Below are 21,938 nucleotides of genomic sequence, written 5' to 3'. Positions count from 1 at the left end.
CCTTGAACAGAAACTGCATTTAGGAAGATTGTTAACCTTTTGAGATTTTCATAGTAATTAAAACAAAATGGTGGTGAAAAGGTCTGATTTTGTCAGTTAAACGTTCATTTATCCCTATAATGTATCCATTCAGAAAAGATAAAGACTCAACTCATCTTAAATTTTGCAATGCAATTCCTCCTGAGTACGGAGACAACCCACATGTGATCGTCACTTGTTGTATTGGTGCACAGAAGGGACAGAGGGCCATGCAGCAGACTATAAAATATTGTTTTTTTCGTTACTGTTGCTGTGTAAGGGCTTATTGTTTGCGGAATGAGATGCATTTTTCAGTGATACTATTTTGGGGTGTTTATGTCCCATTGCAGAAAATGTATTAACTTGTTGGAGGGGGGATTTGTTGAAAAAACATCAATTCGGTCATTGAATATTGACTTTATTTAGTAACATGTTAGATTTATTCTACGGGCTAGTAGGATTGTGGCAATACCAAATCTCTATATTTTTGCTTCTGTTCTACTAATTTTGCAGAATAAAACCTAATGTGGGGAAAAAAATCTATAATTTTTGCATCACCATTTTCCAAGTGGCATAGCTCTTTTAATTAATGGTCTTTATAGCTGGATGAGAGGACAATTCGTTCCTTACAACGGTACAATTTTTGTATTGATATGTCTTTTAATCACTTTTTATTGCATTTTTTGTGGGACAAGATAGGTAAAAATCTAATTTTTGGTAGGTTTTTAAAAAAAATTTTATTGTATGGGTCAAAATTGTACTTTATGTGTGGGGTTTGTATGGTGATTTTCACTTTATTTATTTTATATGTAATTGTTATATGTAACAGGGCTTTGAGGGCTTTTTAATTAATTTGTTAGCTGACTTACTGCCTGTAGAGTCCCATCACAGACAGGACCTTACAGGCATTTACTATGGACAGCCCTGGGGTCTTAGCTCAGACCCCAGGGTTGCCATAGCATTGCTGGGGGCCCCCCAAAAATTCTTTGGAAGGTGCTGATCGTGCAGAGATCGTACAGGAATGTTAGCAGTAGAATAAACCGGCATTGGCTCCACAACTATTTCGGCACTGAGTGCTATTAGCGGGACTCCAATCCGTAATAGTGGGGAGTGCCTACAGGTTTATATTACAGTAACAGTATACAAGCTGCTATAAACAACAAGCAATCCAAGCCAAGAAATTCTTGTGTAAACAATACATTAAAGGTAAGTTGTCAGCTTTTACTCCACTAAACTCTCCCGTTTACCTGTAAAAATCCATCTTCAAACCATATGCAACAGTCACTTTTTGCCTGTGATTGGTCACGTTTAGAGGTCGGAGAGGCATGCCCCTATATTGTCTCAATGGCAATATATTAAAGATTAGAATCTAACGCTTCAGGGCAGTGGTTCTGAGAGCTACAGATTTGGAGATACAGGAAGTTAAAGAGAACCCGTCATGCAAAATAACCCCCCTAAACTAAATCTATTTTCATAAACTGCCATTAGAGAGCATTGCCTCTATCCCTTCATTGTCCCTCTACATGCCTGTAAACCTAAGCAATGAGGTCCTAAAGCTGTATGCAAATGACCTGTGAAATGTCCAATGAAGCATTAGCATATTCAAGCTGTCCACCTTATTCATGAGTGGGAGGCACAGCCACACCCCCAGTGCATGACTGACAGCCTGTATAATGCTGTGAGGCTGTATAATGATGTGCTTCCTGGTGCTGGTGGCCACACCCCCTGCAGCCTGTGTGTGCATGTGTGTGTGTATAGGAGAGATACAACAGCTCCAGGCAGCCATGTTATAGCAGAACATGTCAGATTCATGTGTAGCTGATGTCTGTGTCTCTCACCTGTATATTAGGAGGATGCAGGATGTCAGCAAATGCAGCACACACACTAGAAATGCTTTACTATACATTACACACAGACATGAGCAGGGGGAGGAGAGGGGAGGGGTAACAGGGGTGACATCACTGCCTCTGACCATGTGACCGGCCTCATTTACATGATAAAAAAATAGATGATTTTACAATGAATAATGTATGAAATAACTAGATAAAGGCTGGGATAGGATCCTTGTGAGCTGCTCCAACATGTAGTATTGACAGGACAAGTGACACAGACCTGATGACAGGTGTCCTTTAAAGGTAAAGAAGAGAAGTAGACCTTTGTCTGCAGCTTGCATTCTCAACTATGTATCTGTATCTCTGATTCTGTTACATGCAGAACTACAAGTCTGATGTGATTGAATTACAGCTCTGAAGCATTATTATAGAGTACTATAGAATGCATTACAGCATTGTCCAGTGACTCCTCTGAGGCAAAAAGTGACTCTTCTCTGCTTTTTACTTATGACTTTTATAATGATTTCATAGGTAAACAGCTGAGTTTGAACATAGAAGAGGGAATGCTCCCCTAAAGGGTAGTTGCATGAAAACTGTTAACTGGGTCCCTTTAAGGAATTGCAAAATAGCAGATCCATAATATAGGAATTTGTGAGATCAAAATATAATCATAATGCACCATTGTAATCTTTGTTTAAAAGCAAAGGACCCTAAATCAGAATGAAAGAAAAAAAAGTTATTCTCTAATTCCTGACAAAGGAACGGTATTGAAGGTATTCTTCTTACCAGGGGCTGTATTGGAGAGTTATGTTCTACCTTCAGTTCTGCATCTTCTGTATATAGAGGAAGTCATTTTCTCTATACACTTCTAAATATAATCCCACTGTAATTTTCTATTACCCATGAGTGAATAGATGATCCTCTTATAGGTGATAAGTGTTATAGTGCTTTATTTTATTCAAAGAAAAAAGGAACCTAGTGAAGGTAGTTATATGAGTTAATGTTCATTCCTTTGACGGGCAAATATTGTAGAGCAAAGTAAAGAGAAACCTATTTTTCCAGGGAGCATTGTCTAGCCTATACATTTCCCTGGGTAAGCTATTGTATGGTTGTTTCTGTATCCCCTGAGAACTTGAGTCACAACATTCTATATACTACTCATTGAAATAATTATCTAATTTTCTAACTTTTTTTTACAATGTTCACATAATATAAGTCAATTTCTTTTACTAGACTAGCAGTCATCAGCCACCATAAGTATATAAGCGCAAGAATTGCACCTAAAATGTTTCTAATTTGCATAAAAATGAGGGGGTGAAAAGGCACAATTAGGAAAACATCAGTCTGGTAAAAATACATTAGGAACATTGCAAGTGACACACACCAACAAACTTCTTCACACCTGGCGTAGGCACACAAGAAATGTCCAAATACTCCTAAAAAGGTGCAAAAAAGTGTGCAAAAATAAAAGACAAAAAAACAATAATAAAAGATGCATGTCATTCAGTGACTTGATGAGCGATGGGTATTATACATTTTTTAATTCAAAAACAGTGTGGGCACAAGTTAGTCTAGTGCTGTGGGAACTTTTATTAGATTTATAGTGATAACCTGATGAAAGGTTCCCTTTAAATGTCAGCAGAAAGTAGCCGGCATTTTACCTTATAGCTCTGTGGATATCTGGGCATGGAGTGTGCAGCTCTATCTAAGATAAAACAACCCACTAGGGCAGTGATGGCGAACCTTTTGGAGAGAGAGTGCCCAAGCTACAACCAAAATTTACATGTACGTCGCAAAGTGCCAACATAACAATTTAAGCAATAACTTATTGATCCCTGTTGTATCACAGGTTTTAATTGAATTGGTGTTCAGAGTTCACAACACAATAGAAAGATGGAGAAATTTGGATTATAGCTTCCCTCCAGGGTCCCCTGAAGAGGAAGAATCAGGGCACCCAGAGCAGGAGCTCAAATGACAATCCATCTCTATCCCGCTCCTCCTGTAGTCCTGGCAGCCAAGGATGTTGCTTTAAAATAGAGCAGAGCATGGCACGTCCTCGGCTGTATTGGATTACAGGAGAAAGCCTTGAGTCCTAGCTGGCAAACTCTGTGTTGAGGTGAAGGCCTGGGTGCCTACAGAAAGGGCTCCGAGTGCCACCTCTGGCACCCGTGCCATAGGTTAGCCATCACTGCACTAGGGGAACCTGTCACCAGGAATGTAAAAAAAACGAAAAGCTAACACAAAGCTGAACTAAATTCTTGACTATATTAAAACACTGTTCGAGTTTAGGTATATTATTATCCATCCTTGAATATCATTTTAACAACTTCTTGTGTTGCGTAAAGTGTAACTGTAAAGCTATAATGATTTTACCAAATTATTATATGTGATTCCCACTTTGAAAACAAACAGAGTGATGCCTACTTTGTGCTGCTCACCCTTTTCTTTCCAAAGTTATGGCATTTTCTGTTCTGAAAGTGTTTGACAAAAATCTTTCCCACCAGAGGTGAAGTGGTGGAGACTAATGTCTGTCGGCCTTTGCCCTCAGGCTGAGGCCAGCTAACTTGCCCACAGATCCCATGATGCCTTGTGTTCTCTCTCTAAAATAATTTAGCATTAAATACATTTAGTTTTCCGCAATTAAATCCACTGAACACTGCACAGTGCACATACAGGATGTATGTGGTGACAGCCTGGCAGCTTTCATCACATGGAGGAGCAGGGGACATATAATAAGTGAAAGAAATCATAAGTAAACCAGTTACATGCAGTCATGCATGCTGTGTGAACACTAAAGGTTAATAGCTTATCTGGACAGAGCTGATACTGCTGATGACAAGGAGAGGGAAGGGAGCAGCATGAAGAGCAGAGACAGACAGATTAGGGCAGATTTATCAAGCTGTCTGAAAGTCAGAATATTTCTAGTTGCCCATGACAACCAATCACAGCTCAGCTTTCATTTAACCAGTGCTCATGAATATTTTAAAGGGGAGCTGTGATTGGTTGCAATGGGCAACTAGAAATATTCTGACTTTCAGACAGCTTGATAAATCTGCCCCATAAACTTCTGTAGAATCACATACTTGGATGGCGGGACTGATAGGGAACAGGGAGATCATGTACCTCACTATTCTGTGCAGGAGACATCTGTATTCACTGTTCTGTTCATGTGACCTCCTCCCCTGTGAACAGGGAGCTGCAGCTCCCCCCTCCCATGAAACTTATAAGTACATGGAGAGGAAGCAGCCATTGCAGCTCTGAGGTAATCTGAGGGGGACATTAAGGAAGCTGCTGCATATACATAATAAAGATAATGGACAAGGTTGTTTTATATCCCAAGATCTATTGATTTGTGGAAAACAACCTTTACAGTTACTCTTTAAAGCAAATCTGTCACCAGAAATGTCATTTTTAGCTGGGACAGTTCCAATAGTCTATGCTATGCTGATTTTAAGATGCCTTTTTCAGTATTCTGAATCATTTCAGTTGTTCATATAAGTTTAATTCACATGACCTGTCTTCCTGTCAGCAGCTTGTGATGAGTTCCCAGGGAGGAGGCAGCTGCAGCTTGTGTGTGCCTGTGTCAGTCTCATGTCCACCACAATCATCCAACTCCCTCCCTCTCCACACTTACTGTCATGTGCACTGAGCAGATGGGCTGGAAGGGAATGGTATGGAGGAGAGAAAGAATGCATGAGGAGACACAGTCTACAACTGCCCCTCCCCCACGACTCACCACATGCTGCTGGCAGGGAGCCAGGTAATGTGAATTAAACTTATATAAGGATCTGAAATGATTCAGAATGCTGACAAAGGCATTTTAAAAATCAGCATGGCATAGGCTACTGGAACCTATCACCAGCTAAAAATGACATTTCTGGTGACAGATGTGCTTTAAGAAGTTGTTGCGATAAAAGATTTAAATTATATTCAAGGATGAATTATAATATACCCAAACTTAAACAGTGTTTTAATACAGTCAAGAATTTAGTTCAGTGTTTGCTTTAGCTTTGTGAGCAGCAAATCTTATCACATCTAGTAACTGAGTTTATTCGTATTATAATAATTGTTATAAAAGCTTTTCGTGATTACTTACACTTTACGTGAAATGCTCTTACTTCGTGTTCTTTGACATAAAATGTCTTTTTTTTCTCTGGAATGTTCTTCTTACATGGTGTTCTATGCTGTAATATTTTATACACCCAAACAAAACTAATTAAATGAAGAAATTTAAGGATCCTGTTATCTATAGCGCTAAGGCTTAGTCTAATTCATCCGTGTCCCAGACTGGAACATTTGTATGTTTCTCTTCTACAACAATTACTTATGGTAATGGAAAACTGAGAAGTGACATTTTCCAGATTCGTCTGTTTCCTAGGCAGATTTAGGACACTAGGGGAGGTATTTCTTTCATTCTCTTACATAACGTGATATCCCTTTCAGGACACATTTTAATCACATTGTCCCCAGAAACAGAAATGTATGAATATACGTCATATTAAAATCAAAGCTAAAATAATCCTTCGCTGAAGAGATGCTTTCATACTCTTAAACCTTAGCATTACTTTCTACAATAAGGCAAAAGGGACTTCACAGCTACCGCCGCTTCATGGGTGAAATGTGTCACTTTTTAGTAGTTGTTCAGCTGTCTTTGGTAATAAGATTGATGTTATATAATTTGTTTCTTTGTCTGTAAGCCGTCTGTTGATGTTAGTGAGACTAGTAGCTCACACTTCTACAGGGATGAAATATAAAGGGCAGAGAATGTCATGGAGGTAATGATATAATACAGCCCTATACTAAACTCTTACCGCCACAAGCTATGAAATGTCTTTGTAATAATTGTAATATGAAGGTGAATGGAGAAGCATTTGTGAACTTGTGAGGGTACTCCAGGCTATAGCTGCCTTTCTATTAGGGCCATTTACTATAGGACTCATCATGTGATGGGATTCAGATTCCCTCAGTTTTGGAAACTATAAAGGATCAACATGGAACTTGTTTTCAGATTTCTAGATTATCACTGTATTATGATATCACTTTGGGAATTAAGGCAATACTTTGATATCATTGTGTACAGTATACAGTATACATTGGGGCACATTTACTTACCCGGCCCATTCGCGATCCAGCGGCGCGTTCTCTGCACAGGATTCGGGTCCGGCTGGGATTTAAGATGGTAGTTCCTCCGCCGTCCACCAGGTGACGCTGCAGCGCCGAAAATAATCTTAACGCCCCGGAATGCACCATCCCATAGAAGGTGAAGGTGAGCGCTCCCCAAGCGACACATTTCCGGTTTTTAAATGCGGCGGTTTTTCCGAATACGTCGGGTTTTCGTTCGGCCACGCCCCCCCGATTTCTGTCGCGCGCATGCCGGCCCCGATGCGCCACAATCCGATCGCGTGCGCCAAAAACCCGGGGCAATTCATGTACAAGCGGCGCAAATCGGAAATATTCGGGTAACACGTCGGGAAAACGCGAATCGGGCCCTTAGTAAATGACCCCCATTGTGTTAGTATACAGGTACTATATATATTGGAGCTTATTTACTTATCCGATGCCACACTTTTGTTGTTTTTGCAAAGTTTTCGGGATTTGCGCCCCTGGGACAGGTATTTAACTGGGGATTGTGTCGTACGCCATTGGATTGTGGCGCAGCTGCGCTGGCTTTCTTGCGACAGAAATCGGAGAACGGGCTTTCGGATGACCCGACTGATTCGGACTTAGAGCGGGATTTAAGATTCAATTTGTGTTGCATGATAATGCACTTACATACACCACGAAGAGGAAGGTGAACTTGTTGGGACCTGATCGGGGAAGCGACACATGCAGGATATCGGCCGCATAATCTTAGTGAATGCACTTTCTGGGAACTTCGCGGACCGGGTAAGTAAATGTGTCCCATTAAGTCCATAAACCCATATGCATGTCAAATGTAACCAGGGTTGGATTATAGGGTGGGTCCAGAGCCCACACCGCTTTTGTCCTGAAAGGCCCGAATTGCCCATGATATAGTCGGGACCTCCACAGCTTTTCTTTACCGACTGTTACAATAGCAGTCGGCTCAGAGAACTAGACGGTAGCTGATAGACCTGTGTCTATTGAAAAACAAGGGGGCAATACGCTCCCTGTTCTGCCATAGGCTACAAAACGCATAGAACGTCAGCATCCTGGTGCAGACGGACAGTGACATCACACACTGGCCTGCACTAGACTGATTCCTGCAGAGATGGAACAAGCACATTGCATAACCCTTCTCCCTTTTTTGACCCTGAAATCTACAGCCTGCATCTCCTGTTGCCTCCTGTTTCAATTTACAGTTTCAGGACTGAGGGGGAGGGCCTGAGACAGCCAGAAAGCAGAGCAGGGGCAGGTAAATGGATGCAATAAGATAATGAATATATATTTAAATATGTTAGTTTTCAGCTGTTGTAACTATAGAGAAAACTTTATAAACTTTACAGTTACGCTTTAAGGGCATGTTGGAGAGATTGGCGTCTTAGGTAAACAGCCGAACTAATCACCAGGTTTTCACCTTGGGTGTGAGCTCATCAAAAAGTCATAGGGCCATAACTACAAGCCTGTTGCCCCTGTTGTCCCTATAGCACTACAGAGCTTGGGAATAGACAGTAAATGATGATTACATGTGCATATGAAAATGGATCTGTGTTATATTTCTCTTATTTTGTCTGTATCTGATGAAAAGCACTCTCTTCAATTATAATGTACCATATATACTCGAGTATACGCTGAGTTTATCAGCACAAAAATCGGCACGCTGACATCATAGTGTGCGTCAGCCGATGCAGATGGACCTGTCGCTGCTAACGGAAGGAGAGTAGACCTGCGGGGGCGCCGAAAAGGTGAATTTTTACTTTATTTTTTTAAGTGGTACCGATAAGGCTATATAAACGGGGGAAGCTGGCTATATATGGGGGTAGTAGCTGGATATATATGGGGGCAGGAGCTGGCTATATCAGGGAAAGGTGCAGGTTATATTGGGGTCAGGTGCTGGCTATATAAGGGGGCTGGCTGTCTAAATACAGGGGTAGGTGCTAACTATATACTGGGAACTGGCTGGATGGCTATATACTAGGGGGTTGGATGACTATTTTCTGGGGGGCAGGGGGCTGGCAGTCTATATATTGGGGGGCAAGTGCTGGCTATATACTGGGGGCTGGCTGGCTATATGTTTGGGGGTTGGCTGGCTATTTCCTGGGGGAATGGGGGCTGGCTATATACTAGGGTACATGGGCAGGGACCAATGCTTTTACCACCTTAGTTTTATACTTGAGTCAATAAGTTTTCCCAGATTTTTGTGGTAAAATTAGGTACCTCGGCTTATATTAGGGTCGGCTTATACTCGAGTATATACAATATTTTTTGCTATTAGACTGTGCTTGGGATGTTTCGATTAAGCAGAACTTCTGTGGATTAGACACAGATCATTTAAAGAGAACCTGTCACCTCATTTTCACAAATACAGCTACCGACAGGTCCGCATAGAGCCCTATTATCTAACTGGCACCCTTTTTTAGCTTAAAATTGTTTCCCTAACATTCCCATAAATCAACTTTATCTTATATTAGCTGGCATCAGAGGAGGTGTCTCCTGCTAGATTGACCCCTCCCATCTACTCCTACTCTATTTCCCATGCCTCTTCTCAACAGTCAACACTTAATGTCATGTGGCCAGGGTTATATCATCTAAGGTCCTTTACCCAGCTATGTTTGCAACGTCCATGTTTGTATCTGATCACATGAAATAAACAGCATGCCTCCATAGACGCCTCTTCTCCCCATGCCTCCATGGAGGCATGGGGAGATTTTTAATGTGATCAGATACATAAATGGTCTAGAGGTTGAAAATGTAATAAGACCTCAGAAGACAAAAACCTGGTCAGATGACATATAGTGCCCAATAATGTAACAGAATTCTTTCTTAATGTTCCACACAGCAGCATGTCCTATCAGTGAGACCTGTCAATCAGGGAACAAGAAGGCAAGACTGTGCAAGTGAAATCTACTAATCAGAACTCACTTAGTGTGATGGACTCACATCAGGTGAGTTGCATATAAGTTTACAAACTGATTTTTTAAAATATTGTAGCCATGGAAAGGAACCTTTTAGGGATAAGGGCAATCATTTTTAATCATAGCTTTTGATGAAGTATTTATTTTGGGTGGGTTAATATAAATAGCAGGTTCACTTTAAATATCTTTGTACCTTGAAATACATGTAATTGTTTTCCCCTACATCTATGTCATTGCTTTACATTTCCCACCCGGGAAAACTTAAAGGGAACAGGACCTGCCCTAATAAATCCCTACCAGTATGTTTTCAAGCATTTGAACACCGTCCTGACCTAGTGTGGTGGCATCATCCAGAAAATCAACTTTAAAGTTAGATGCAAGTTAAATTTATAAAGTCAGGGAGGCGGACATTTTTTTTTTAATCAACTCTTTATTTTTGTATTTTTTCATAAAGAAAAGAACAATCATATATATGCTGATTCGCAAGAAGCATACAAAAGTATTAAAAAATACTATTAACTCTTACATTTGCAAAATGTCAATAAACAATAAGAGGAACACATAAAGAAAAAAGAATGGGAACAAAGTAACAATCGTCACATAAATAAAGCATTCCTTATGGCACAGCGTAAATGTGATAACATCTTAAATAATATAATCACTCCTAACGTTTAGGAAATCAATCTAGTGTTATATAAGTCCCATTGAGTCCAGGTCTTCTCAAATTTATCTGTGGTATGACGAAGTACAGCCGTAATATATTCCATTGATCGGAGGTCCCTAAGACGTGCATACAAATCCAGTAAACATGGAGAAGTAGGGCGTCTCCAATTCAGAGAAATCAAGCACTTCGCTGCTGTTATTATGTGTAGGAACAACCTGGCACTCGGACCCCTGAGAGAGCTAGGATATAGATTCAGTATATAAATTTCGGGGTCCAGTGGGACTTGCACATTAAGGATCCCCCCAACAAGGGACCTAACCTCCAGCCAAAAATGTAGCAAGGCAGGGCAACTCCAGAAAATATGGAACAATGTAGCATCAGGTCCTCCACATCTCCAACATTTATTAGGAACAGATGGATAGAATTTGTGTAGGAGCTGGGGAGTACGATACCAATTTAGTAAGATTTTGAGTTGGTTCTCTTTATACAGGGTGCAGATAGACGATTGGCGTGACCGTGCCCAGACTCTCTGCCATTGTTCAGGGGCGAGTTGTTTACCCAACCACGATTCCCATTTACTCATATATGGGTGTGATACATTAGTACGTTCATTTAGAAGGGAATACAGACTGGAGATCAAGCCCTTGGTAGAAGGACCTTCAGAACATATCAACTCAAAGGGTTTGGGTCTGGGTGGGGTTTCCGCTCCCAGCAGAGATGAAATAAAATGTTTAATCTGATGGTAAGTGAAGTCCGCCCCCGCCAGGCATGGATATTTATCCACCAACTCCCCAAGAGTGAGTATCTTACGTGTAAGGGGGTTTAATAAAGTTCGAATTTGAAATGTACCTGCCTGAACCCAGGGTCTATAGCTACTAGTGAGACTATCTGGGAGGTGTGATGTAAAAAGAATTGGGGTAAGTAAGGATTGCAGAGGAGCTAATTGGAAACGTACCCTACATCTAAACCAGATATCTCGGGTAAATTGCATGGGACCTAACAAAGAGGATACTGTGCTGACAGGAGGTGGACCCCAAATTAGCGTGGCCGGATGTAGCGGGGCTAGCCAAAGTTTCTCCAGCTCTGTCCATCTATTATATGCCTGCATTGTGGACCATGAGGTGATATGTCGGAGATGAGTCGCCAGGTAATAAAGCTTAATATCAGGGAGGGCTAATCCTCCACTAGTAGTTCCTGCCGTTAGCACCGCTTTGGATATCCTGTGACTCCTACCTCCCCATACAAACCCCAAACACATTGATTGCAGTCTACCCAGGACTGCCATCGGGACCGCCACCGGAAGAGCCTCAAACAAATATAGCAATTTTGGCAAAATAGACATCTTCACGGCCGCTATACGACCCAACAAGGAAATATGTAGAGGCTGCCACTTAGTTAGAAGGTCCTGAATTTCCTTAATCATTGGTGGAAAGTTTGCTGCATATAGGGTCTTATATGTGCAAGTTATCCTGACCCCCAAGTACTTCAATGACTCTGTCTGCCATGCATATTTAAAAGAGCTCTTAAGGGTGTTTAGCTCCCCTGAGGAAATATTTATGGGAAGGGCTTCCGTTTTATTATTATTGATCTTATATCCCGAGAAGAGGCTGTATTTATCCAATAATTTGTGAAGATTTGGGAGACTTATTATAGGGTTTGTAAGTGTCAAAAGTACATCATCAGCGAAAAGAGAGATCTTAAATTGCTTATCCCTCACTCGTATCCCGGTCACATCAACTGATGAGCGAATGTATGCTGCCAACGGCTCTATACTCAATGCGTATAGCAGGGGGGAAAGTGGGCATCCCTGCCTGGTTCCGTTGCGGATTGCAAAAAACAAGGAGTTAGCATGGGGAAGACGTATTGCTGCACTAGGAATGGAGTAAAGCCCCTGTAGAGCCTGTAAGAACGGCCCCTTCATACCAAAGTGTCGTAGAGTCGCCATCATAAACCCCCAATCCAGGCGATCGAACGCCTTTTCAGCGTCTAAACTTAAAAGGAGAGCGCTCTCGTCTGTTTTTCTAATAACCTCAAGTAAATCAGCTATCCGCCGTGTATTATCCCCCGCCTGCCTAAAACGCACAAATCCTACCTGATCCTTGTGTATAAGGTGCGGGAGCCATTCCCCTAGTCTGTTCGCCAATATTTTAGTAAAGATCTTCAGATCGGAGTTCAATAAGGATATAGGGCGATAGCTGGTACAATCTAGGGGATCTTTTCCTGGTTTCGGGATTACCGTAATAAAAGATCGCAACATAGCCTCAGGGATTGGAGTGCCTGTCATAAAAGCATTAAATAGCTTGATCATATAAGGGGTCAGAATGTCCGTATACGTTTTAAAATAGGCATATGGCAAGCCGTCAGGACCCGGTGATTTTCCATTTGGGAGGGCCTTAATTACTTCCCGTATTTCCTCCTCTGTAATCTCTTGGTTCAGTAATCCTAGAGCGGTAGAGGACAATTTGGGGAAGTTACATTCATTAAGGTATTGCTCCAATGACTCCTTTCGGGCCTGGGAACCTGAGGAGGGACGGGTATGAAGATTATACAGATCATGATAATAAGCTTCAAATATTTGTGCTATCTTCTCAGGTTTATAGTGGGCAGTACCTGTATTATCCCTGAGGCTATGCGGGTTAGTTGCCACTGCCCTATCTTGGAGTTGGCGGGCTAGTAGGGTATGGGCCCTGTTACCATATTCATAGAAACGCTGGCGGGAGTATCGTAGCAGCTTTTCTGCCCCCACTAGATCTATCTCTCTTAATTGGGCCCGGGTGGCTAAGACTTTTTGCAAAGTCGTGAGCGATGGGTGGGCAACCAACTTGTTTTCCAATGTCCTAAGCTCCTGTACACATTGTTGTCGCACCGCCTCTACTGCTTTCTTTTTATAGGCGCCCTGGGATATAGCATATCCACAGTAAACTACTTTATGTGCTTCCCATAAGATAGGCAGTGAAGGGGCTGATGGGGAGTTATCGGCAAAGTATTGTAGTAAGGAAGTGCGTAAGGCTTCTTTGGTAACATTGTGGGATAGGAGGGTCTCATTGAGTCTCCAGTGGAGAGGTCGAGGAGGGGGATTTAGGAACGACAGTAACCGGTGCATGATCTGACCAGGATATTAGGCCTATATCGGCAAGGCGTAAACTGCGAAGGATCGAGATATCTCCCAAAAAAAGATCTATACGTGTATGTGTCTTATGTGGGGGTGAATAGTATGAGTATCCCCGGGCAGTGGGATTATCTACCCGCCATAGGTCGAAGAGGTCGTGTCTACGTATCAATTTCCTGAAGCCCGATGAGAGTCTACACTGTTGTTGCGATGGAGGGACACCCTGTACGGACATACGGTCCCGGATCTCAGAGAATATTACATTAAAGTCTCCTCCTAATAATAGTGGTGTTGGTCGATATTGAGCTAAGTGGGACAGGACATTTGATAAAAATCCCAGCTGCCCAGAATTCGGAGAGTATACATTACATAAGACAAGCTGGCGTCCCCCAAGGGTCCCCTTCAGAATAATGAACCTCCCCTCAGGATCTGTATAGGTATCTAGTACTTGAAAAGGACAGGAGCGGGCTATTAGTATAGCCACTCCCAGCGTCTTTGTTGCTGCATTGGCCTGAAAGCTCTGAGGGTAACCCCTCCTGGCAAATCTGAACGAACCAGATGCCGTAAAGTGAGTTTCTTGCAAAAATGCTATATCTGGTTTAAGTCGCTTCAGCTCCTGCAGCAGTAACTGACGTTTAGTATTAGAGTTCAGCCCCTTAACATTTAAAGTAATAATCTTCACCATTAATTATGATATAAAACATAGCTAAGTGCAAGTCTATATATAAACATGACATGATGCGAAGAGTGCCAGGTTGATTCCCCCGCTCAGATGGTATCATATAACACTTATGAACGCTTATAGTGATGTTAACCTTAAGAACATTCAAAAAAAGAGTAACAATACAAATCTCAAACTTAACAAAAACAGAAGTGGTTTTAAGCCTTGGGCATCTTGTAGGAACATAAAAGTCCCCCAAAAGGTCCAAGGTATGGGTGATGCATCCATTCGTGTTATGATCCCGAATGCGGGGCCAACACAGAAGGAGGCAAACAAACCCAATTATGGGAAACGTGTCGGACATCAAAACCTCGACTCAACTCCTAAACAGTACCGACCACCACGGGCTAGCATCTTAAACTTGAAAAGGATACCGTAGGTGACAGGGAGCCACCGCCTAAAAAAACAAAGAAAGAAGAAACCCCAAGTCACTGGAGTTGTTGCAGTGCCGTGCAACCCCTCTTCCTTTAACTTTTTGGACCTTTCGGTGCAGTGCGTGGGCGTGTGGAGGTCGAGGGGGATCCAGACGACTCCGGGGATCTTCTGCGCTGTTTTCTATTAGTGTTACGTTGCCAGGTCGGTGATAATGGCGGGTCCGGTGAGGGTAATCTCCATTCTGGGATCACTGGAATCTGCAGGTCCAAGGTAGTGCAAAAGTCAGTCAAATCGGCTGGAGAGCGTAATATGGCTGTTCTGCCATCCTTACGGGCCGTCAGGCTAAAAGGAAATCCCCATCTATAGGATATATCAGCTTTCCGCAGTGTCTCCAGTAGGGGGCGTAGTGTTCTCCTCCGCTGCAAAGTGACCCACGAGAGGTCTTGGAATAACTGAATCTGCGCACCCTTAAAATCAATATGTGGCCTGTTTCGTGCTTTAGCCATAATCTCCTCTTTCAGAAGGAAATCTGTAATGCAACAAATAATGTCTCTGGGGCGTCCAGAAAGTGGCTTTGGCTTAAGTGCTCGGTGTGCTCTATCCATTTTGATAGGATCCTCTGGGTTCCTTCCCAGCAGGGATGAAAACAGGAGATTGAGAACCTCTGGGACATTTTCGACATTCTGTGCTTCCGGAACTCCCCGGACTCTGATGTTGTTTCTGCGACCTCGATTATCAAGGTCTTCTATATGCGACTGTAGATCTTGAATTTTCTCTGATTGCTCTAAGAGGCGGGAGTGGAGAGTGTTCACTACCATGCTTCTAGAGGAAGCATGGTCATCTTCTAGTTGGTCCACCCTGTTAGCTATTGCTGTTAGGTCTTGTCGCATTTCAGCTATAGCCGACCTGCATGTGTCCTTAACTTCAAGTATCAGCGCCTGAAAATCCTGTTTAGTGGGTAACTGATGCACATGAGACCACCAGTCTGCAGGCGTATGTCGCTGTGGACCTGATAGTGAAGATTGATGCGATTCTGGAGACCAGTCTCCGGGACCCAGTTGGGGTCTTAAGGCAGGGGGTGTATTAGCATAATCCATATCTTCCAATTCCCTATTAGAGGGACTCTGTGTATGGTAGTATTGTGGCCTCTGTGGAAGAGGGGAAGCTGCAGTAAGGTCAGATGATAAGGCCTGGTGACTAGGGCTTGGCTGCAGGCATGTAGCTCCTGCTGGTGTGGCTAGGTCAATGAGCAGGGGCAGCTCCCCTGTATGACCCCCCTCAGATAGGGATAAAGAGCTCTGGGCCGGAGGGTGTACCTTAGGAGGGCCGTTCTCCCACTGCCCTCTGCTGTCTCTGGCTGCTCCCCGCTTCTCCCTCTGGTCTCCGGGGTGCAGGGCCGCTGTGACAGGTGGAGGCGGATCCTCTGTGCCCGCGTGTAGCGGAGCCTCTGCGCTCGGCGCCATCTTGGGTCCGGCGCGTGTCTCCCGGACCACATACTCGTCCAGTGTGCGGGGAGCAGGAGTGCCGGAGCGGTCCGGCGAGGCTCCCTGTGCCTTGCCACGACGGCGGTTCCCCATGTGGCGGCGGTTCAGGGCCACTGTGGGTGCTTTTTAAGCAGAAAAAAGGCCCGGGTGGACGGAGCTCCTGTCTCAGACGTCCGTCCTGGTCTGCATCCGGACACGCCCCCTGGAGGCGGACATTTTAACATTTAAGTCATGCTCCCCTACATCTGAACACCTCCTCCCATGAGACTGACATCATGCACCGGACTTCAGGAGATCTGATCAACAATGTCCCTGGATGCAGCACCATCACACTATGCCATGACAGAAACATCTAGAAGCTGCTCAACTGCTTGACAACATACTGCTAGTGGTTTATGAGGCCAATTTCTGATGACAGGTTCCCTTTAATTGCATATTCACATCCCAAAAATGTTGCTTACTTGCTTCTTTGTTTCATTCCTGCTTGCCCTATGCCAATGAATCGGGTGTAACAGGATATAACCATATACTATGTCGTAGACACATTTTTTGAGGTATAATGATGGCTCCAAAATTAGTTATTTTTTGGCAAATCTATTTATATTGAAAGATAGCAAGAAACACAAAGCATACAGTATGCCACAAGAATTGAGGCATGACATAGTGTATGAGCATCAGTATGCAGGCTGCCATGCAGGTGAACATGAAAACCTTTTAGGGGTACAGTGTGTAAGTATTAAAAAAAGAAACACCCATAGAAAATTATTAATAAAATACCCATGTTACGCATGTTTGTCAAAGATAAGCAAACAGCCATAGTGCCGCACAGAAATAAGTAAGGAAGAATGAGCTATGGGTGTTCAGAATCCCTAAAACTGGAACCTCTAGAGGGGTGACAGAAACACCTCAGAAGGAATGTGTGTGTGTGTGTAGGAGAAGAGGGCTGAATAAATATAGTAACAGGTGCCCCTAGGAAGCCTTTAACTGTAGCCAGGGCAGTCAGGTGGACCTCAACTTCCAAATAATCAGTTACAAATGATGTCCAATTTGTCATACCAGCCAAGGATAGAGAATGGGTCACCGAACTTCTACAACCTGAGCAGCTGTGCTAATATGTACTATGATCATTCTCTTGAAGCTGGTAAGAGCCACCCGTTAACCAAATCACAATCAATAAGGTGGAGCAGTGAGATTTTCCTTCCTTAGACTTTATTTATTGTCCCCTCCCCTTCCATCCAAAAAGGTTGCAGCCATGAAGCTCCATGACAGGTCATATCCCCTTTATGGGAGTTGCTTCTCCAGCCTAAGTTGGAAGATGAAAAATGGATAGAGAAAAGGAAATCAGGCATTCTATACTACCTTGTTAGTACCTTATAGGAATATTCCCATATCCTTAAGCACATGGAGGAGCTTTGGGAATATCTCGAAATTGTACATCCTCCCTCGTAAAGCACAATGGGGCACATTTACTAAGGACAGGGCAGTCTGTACTATGAATCTGGCGCCCCATGCACTGCCCTGACAGAGAGCACCACTTTTTTTTGGTGCACCTTTAACATGGGGCATGCAAAACATTTTTGTTGGACTTTGCATGTTAAATCTGGCGCTCGGTACGACTGAGCTGACACTTCTTAAATACCTGTGCAAGCAGTTTACACCAAAAAGTCAGACAGAAAACTGGTGCTTGACCCTTAGTAAATGTGCCCCAGTATGTAGAAGGTTTATAATAGAAGGTGATTAATTGTTACAATAAACAATACAACATAATTATATCTGACTATGTAAAACTATTACTGTGTGACTTGATGCTACCATTACACCGAAATGTATATTATATGTATATTATATGAATATATAAATATATATATATATATATACACTCACCGGCCACTTTATTAGGTACATCATGCTAGTAACGGGTTGGACCCCCTTTTGCCTTCAGAACTGCCTCAATTCTTCGTGGCATAGAATGAACAAGGTGCTGGAAGCATTCCTCAGAGATTTTGGTCCATATTGTCATGATGGCATCACACAGTTGCCGCAGATTTGTCGGCTGCACATCCACATCCCAAAGATGCTCTATTGGAATGAGATCTGGTGACTGTGGAGGCCATTTGAGTACAGTGAACTCATTGTCATGTTCAAGAAACCAGTCTGAGATGATTCCAGCTTTATGACATGGCGCATTATCCTGCTGAAAGTAGCCATCAGATGTTGGGTACATTGTGGTCATAAAGGTATGGACATGGTCAGCAACAATACTCAGGTAGGCTGTGGTGTTGCAACGATGCTCAATTGGTACCAAGGGGCCCAAAGATTGCCAAGAAAATATTCCCCACACCATGACACCACCACCACCAGCCTGAACCGTTGATACAAGGCAGGATGGATCCATGCTTTCATGTTGTTGACGCCAAATTCTGACCCTACCATCCGAATGTCGCAGCAGAAATCGAGACTCATAAGACCAGGCAATGTTTTTCCATTCTTCTACTGTCCAATTTCGATGAGCTTGTGCAAATTGTAGCCTCAGTTTCCTGTTCTTAGCTGAAAGGAGTGGCACCCGGTGTGGTCTTCTGCTACTCTAGCCCATCTGCCTCAAAGTTCGACGTACTGTGCGTTCAGAGAAGCTCTTTTGCCTACCTTGGTTGTAATGGGGGGTGATTTGAGTCACTGTTGCCTTGCTATCAGCTCGAACCAGTCTGCCCATTCTCCTCTGACCTCTGGCATCAACAAGGCATTTCCGCCCACAGAACTGCCACTCACTGGATGTTTTTTCTTTTTCGGACCATTCTCTGTAAACCCTAGAGATGGTTGTGCGTGAAAATCCCAGTAGATCAGCAGTTTCTAAAATACTCAGACCAGCCCTTCTGGCACCAACAACCATGCCACGTTCAAAGACACTCAAATCACCTTTCTTCCCCATACTGATGCTCGGTTTGAACTGCAGGAGATTGTCTTGACCATGTCTACATGCCTAAATGCACTGAGTTGCCGCAATGTGATTGGCTGATTAGAAATTAAGTGTTACGAGCAGTTGGACAGGTGTACCTAATAAAGTGGCCGGTGAGTGTATATATATATATATATATATGAACTAGGCAGTGGCTCCAATCATGTCTTATTGTCATTTGTACTACACGCACATCTAGTTTTCACCCACGGTGGAGCAAAGCATACAGGAATCATGAAAATGAGTCAACAATTGAGTGTCTCATGTGAATAGAGAGGCCATGCATATGTTAAACCAATACAACATTCACTACTATAGGGCTGCGGATGACAACGATCCTGTAGTGGCCAGACGTGAGAAAAAACAATGGTGCTCCCAGGGATCAGACATTTATATTCTGTCCTTTAGATAGAATAAACACTCATATTTAATTTTACTTACTCTCTAACTTTAGATAGAATGAACTGTAATGGTTTGATGGGCACCTGCAATTTGAAGACAACATCACTCAGATGCACTCTAGTGCAGTCTATTAACTTTCTAACAAGCACACTGCCATATGTACAGGGTCGGCTCCAGGTTTCAGTAGGTCCCTGGGCAACAGAGCATCAGTAGGCCCCTGGGCAACAGCGTCAGTAGGCCTCTTTGCAGCGAACTCATGTGGCAGCATTAAAATTTCAGAAACTAAAACGGTTCTCCTGTTCCCTAAAATATTCCCAATTTATCTCACCAAAAAGCCCCCTCATGGATATTTTATATAAAGCCCCCCTCACTCCCATATATTCCTTATGTACAGCCTTGTGTGGGCCCCCCCAGCAGGTCTGAGCCCCCGGCACTTGCCTGGGTATGACCAGTGCTGGCAGCGGCCCTGCACACGTAGAACTGTGGCAGTTCTTCATATTGGAGCTTAATCCAATTTGTTGAAATAAATCTGAGACAAACACCATTTTTCTGATCTTCGGGGGTGCAGGGTATCAGATCCCAGTGTGCCTAAAATTAAGGACCATTTTAAAAACATGGAAAACCTCTTAAAGGTTTGTATGTGGCTCATGAGCCTTATTACAGGCGGTCCCCTACTTAAGAACACTCGACTTACATACGACCCATAGTTACAAACTGACCTCTGGATATTGGTAATTTACTGTACTTTAGTCCTAGGCTACAATAAACAGCTATAACAGTTATCTAATGTATCTGCAATGAAGCTTTAGTGTTAATATTGATTCTAATGACAACCCAACATTTTTAAAATCCAATTTTTGCAGAGACCAAAAAAGTTCTGGCTGGGATTACAATGATAAAATATACAGTTCCGACTTACATACAAATTCAACTTAAGAACAAACCTACAGTCCCTATCTTGTATGTAACCCGGGGACTGCCTGTACTTGTTTGCCAGGTCTATGGCGGCAGGAGAGGCCCTGGAGGGAGGCTCACATTACCCATTAGTAACCTGTATTTAGCCATCATGAGCTAATCTTTAAGCAGATATAAACTTAGGTAATAAAACATGTTCGTATTGATGTGTTGTATAAATGTGTACATATTCCATCTCAGATGTATATAACTATAATATTGATAATATACAAAGCAGATTGATATAAACTTAATTTAGAAGTCCAGTAGCTCCTGCTCACATGAGGATAATGGAAGCTGTTTCCTTCCACTCTCTCTGAACATTAGAACAATTACAAGCCATCCACTTTCAGCCTTTCACAGATCACACTAACACTGTTCCTGTCATAATTGTATCTATACTTATCATATTCTACTTTAAATTGACTCTTCGTTCCACCGATATAAAATCAGCAGCAAGGACATAGCATAACCAAGACATTGCATTTAACAAGTAATGAAATCAGTCAGGTACGGTACATTAGTGCTATGCTGCGTGTGTGTACTGGTAGAAAGAGAACAATTGCTGACTCTGAAATAACCACATATTATCACTCTTTGGGGGTTTTGGACTTGTTTGATTTATATTAAAGATTGATATATAAGAAAGCTGAATCTGTGGGGTTTTTGCAACTTTTTATTCAAAAGACGCACAAAACTCGCAAACTCTTCTAAAACCCCTTCTAAAATTTTTCCTATGCTTGATCAGGAGATTATTTGCAATATTTAACTGTGATTTGTGACAAAAGTGTGCCATTTTGCTTGTGCACATATGGAATTTTAAAATATATGAGGCGCAACACTGAAAAATTCTTGTGCGTCTAACTTTGCCAGGTGATTGGCTAGGGCACTGATGGCAAACCTTATAGACGCGGAATGTCCAAACTACATCCAAAGCCCACATATTTTTTGCAAAGTGCTGATGCGACAATTTAAACAGTAGCTTATTACTCCCTGCTTTGGTTATCATTGTAGCTTCCTTCTAGGGTCCTGGGCTGCCTGGGACTGCAGGAGGCCTTGAGTCCTGTCTGGCCAACTCTGCGGTGGGGTCATGGCGCGGGTGCCCATCCAGAGCACTCTGATTGCCCCCTCTGGCAACCGTGCCATAGGTTCCACCACTGGGCTAGGGGCTAGGCCCCTTTGAATTCAGTTAGGAGACATACATTTCATTTACTTAGTTATTTAACTCCTTTGTATCTTTAGAGCTTTTGCCTTCACATGTGACAAAAGTAGGATATTAATTCTGGTAGTTCTCCATTTGGTATCATTGGCTGTACATGGATTTTGGCTTCTTACATATGAAGGGGAAGAAGATGATTTGATAGTTATAGAGAGCATTTACATTCAGACCCAT

This window comes from Engystomops pustulosus, chromosome 5, assembly GCF_040894005.1.
Source record: "Engystomops pustulosus chromosome 5, aEngPut4.maternal, whole genome shotgun sequence".
NCBI classification, from domain to species: Eukaryota; Metazoa; Chordata; class Amphibia; order Anura; family Leptodactylidae; genus Engystomops; species Engystomops pustulosus.
The sequence above is the reverse complement of the archived record's forward strand: the minus strand, read 5'-3'. Positions refer to the sequence as shown.